Source organism: Malus sylvestris, chromosome 10, assembly GCF_916048215.2.
Source record: "Malus sylvestris chromosome 10, drMalSylv7.2, whole genome shotgun sequence".
NCBI classification, from domain to species: domain Eukaryota; kingdom Viridiplantae; phylum Streptophyta; class Magnoliopsida; order Rosales; family Rosaceae; genus Malus; species Malus sylvestris.
The window spans coordinates 25,286,571-25,289,937 of NC_062269.1; the positions used below are offsets into that span (position 1 = coordinate 25,286,571).

The 3,367-nt window shown below is 33.9% G+C and overlaps 1 long non-coding RNA gene across 1 annotated transcript; it reads left to right on the forward strand.

Annotated features, from left to right (window-relative positions):
- The first annotated feature begins 351 nt into the window (after positions 1 to 351).
- LOC126584725 (uncharacterized) lies at positions 352 to 1,383 on the forward strand. The gene is made up of 2 exons (XR_007610101.1): positions 352 to 676; positions 787 to 1,383. It is a non-coding gene; the product is annotated as an uncharacterized LOC126584725 (long non-coding RNA).
- The last annotated feature ends 1,984 nt before the right edge of the window (positions 1,384 to 3,367 follow it).

Genomic DNA, 3,367 nt, shown 5'->3' on the forward strand with positions numbered 1-3,367 from the left:
TAGTGGAAAATGTCAGCCGTGGCTGGCTGCTGCAGGCGAGTAAGTTGACTTGATCAAAGTCGGTTGGCTTGCCAATTTGGACCAAACCCTAATTGTAGTCTGTTTATGCTGGCAGTAATCGGCAACCACCATTGAGGCATTGACTACAACTGCTACAGTAAGTGCCTTTCACTTTTTAAATAGTTAAAATATTTAGTTTTTAAATGTGCGTGGTGATGTTGCATTGCGTTGCTTTGCTACTTGCTACGACCAAGTAATGAGACAATAGGACTTAAATTGCAGTTTCAGTTTTTGGCTGCATATAATTATACACACACACACATATATTTGTATGTATATATATAAACACATATATATGTGTGTGTATATATATATATATATACATACACGTGTGTGTGTCTCGATTGGTCTATTCTGATTTTATGGTAGTCGGTGAAGATTAAAAAAAAAAAAATTCTGCATTTCATATCTCAATTAAAAAAACCTCTTGCATACAACGATGAGTATATATATGCAACTTTCAGTATCTCTTGATAGGCTGATCACGTCTTCGTTATTGTACGCAAGAACTTCTTCTCCTCAAATATTTCATTTGCACGCGAACTAGGTGTTTTCTTGCATCAGAAGGAGCTTGCCACATGAAAACCTAGATCTGGTTTGATATGCAATCTTATAGGTGGATCTTAAGATTTTTGTGCGCTTATTTTCTTCTAAGTGGACGCCCACAAACAATTGTTATCACACTAAATTTCAATAGCTTGTGATGAATCATTACCCATTTTACAGATATTGAAACTTTGAGGAATAATCAGTAGAGGATTGCATGATGAACAGCTTCCAGTATATTGACCCATGAAAGATATATTTCTACTGGTAAATCCTACATTAAACTCATTTCAGTCGAGATTTACTTTTTATTTAAATAAAAGTGATATTCTTATTCTGAACTACTGCACTAAGAAGAGAAGAAGTTTGAACTCGGAGCACAATGTGAACAAAAATACTCCAAGTACGAGAGCCATCCTCCACGACTTACTAGGTTGATGCCTTTTTGACTCATGTGATAAGTGGTACACTCAAAATGGTGATGAAGTAAATGAGGCTGTTGGGAGCACCGAAAACAGAACAAACATGGTGAAGCTTGAATGCATGGGTGAATAATGGTGATAAACGACTGAACATACGAGGATGACGACAGATGGAGTGGATCACAATTCACATGGCCTTGCTCTCTCCATGTCTCTCTGTGTCCTATGCTATCAATTGGATTATCTTCCATCTTTGATAACTCTATTAAACTAATTAATTAATGTGCAATTCGATTCATGCTTATCTGTATAATTAATTAATTAATTAATTAATTAATGAAATTAGTGAGTCAAACGTATGGGAGCTCGTCATCATTTGTGCCCTTTACTGAAAGCTTTCATATATTATATGATGAAATTGCAAAAGATTCCTCAGGTCCAAGTTTTAGACTGCATCCAAGTTTTCACCCACAAAACCAATGAACAAGCACATAGAAAACGTTGGAGTTTTGTTCCCGTTAAAAATAATATTATCAGATGAATCCAATCCATTTAGGGTAATGCTAGGGAGACAAATTTGTAAATAAAATTTTGTAAACTAAATGATATGTAAGTTGATGATTGAATTGTTACTCAAACATTGATAAACGTATTCATTCTTATTACTAATACATCATTTAGTTTGACCTACGAATTCGATCTCCCTAGCATTGTCCTTCTATTTTATTGATTTAGATGCAAGTTTTATAGTTCAAGCAATTAAAATATTATTCATATTTGGCGTCCAGTGTTCGATCATCCTTCCACATTATCTCTTATACAAAAAGTTGGATTTACAAACCTTTTCTTTGTCACCGATTGTGATATTTCTTTGACCCTAGGGCAGTAACCTATCATGTTTCCACCCAACTTAGCATGTGTTTCTTTAATCGTTTGATTTTCCTTGGTTAAGATGGTCGGTTGGAAAATTTAATAATATTATTATTATATTAAATTTATTAATTGAATGGAAATTAGAAGTGGAGTATTTTGGTAGAAAGATGTGTCTACTCAAATGAAGAGTTGCAACTTTTGACTCTTCATGAATAGTCACATGTTTTTCAAAGAAGTATATCACATTCTATAAATAGGGAAGCCCCCTGTAATCATTATAGAACTTTTCATTGTTTACATAATCATACATAGAGTGCACTCAATATTAGAGAGTCTCATTGAGTCCATATGAGAGAGTTTTCAACACAATCGTGGTTTATGGAGCCTTGTGATTTGGAGTGCTACTCTTACAAGGACGTGGTCGTTGTATATTGGGAGACATGTGCCGATCAAACATGAGCACCGTAGTGGGGCGTAAACTTGTCTTAAGGACAAAGTGTCCAACACTTGCCTCGACCTTATTTTCTAGGTTTTTCTAATCCATTATATCATGTTCATTTAACATTGGTTACTCATGTGCATGCATTATTGTGATATATAATTGCATGAATTATTTCTTGATTTTCTATGTGATTTATTATAGCAATTAGATCCTAATTTTTCCAACAATCTTAAGACAAGTTTAAGGTTTAGTTGCTACCAAAGGTTGATCAAATAAAGTTTGCTTGTGAGAAAATCACGTACGGGTAGAAAATATGGTATTCGATTACATGGATTTTGTCATTTTGGTACGTTGTTCGTTTGTCATTGAAAATTATGAATAATATGTGACTATATGAGAGAAAATGCATGATTAATATATGGTTATGGTATGCATGTTTATTACAAAGCAGGATTCAATGTATCAAATCCTGGTTTACGGTTGGATACCATATGTATATTTTGAAAGACTTACACTTGTTGACTTCTTAAGTTTGCAGTTTTTCTTTTCTTTTAAGTCTGGAGATTTAAACACACATCCATAGATTTTTGGTTGGTTTCGACTGACCAATTGGAAGTCTCGAAGTGCCTTTTGAAACTAATGCAACCCTTTTAAAGGTTACATCGTTGATCAAAGGACACAATTGGTGTCTTGGGTATTGTATAGAACTGGTACATGAAAGACATGAGAGACATTACCAAATTTGGTATGTAATATTCTCAATGTGATGTTCAGTTGCATCCCTTACCGTTGCATATTCGTGTTCAACACATGAATAAAACTTACAGTGATATATCATGACTATGATCATATTCCTGATAAGAATTTAACGAAAATGCATGATCATTTAGTATGGGTCATTTGGTTCTTTCCAAATGAATTAGCGAGTTTCAGTAGTTGTAACTCTCTTTCATTAGTATGGATATATGTGTGATCGTTTGTCTGAATTAATTATAAACTGCTTGGAGATTTCACCCACCAAATT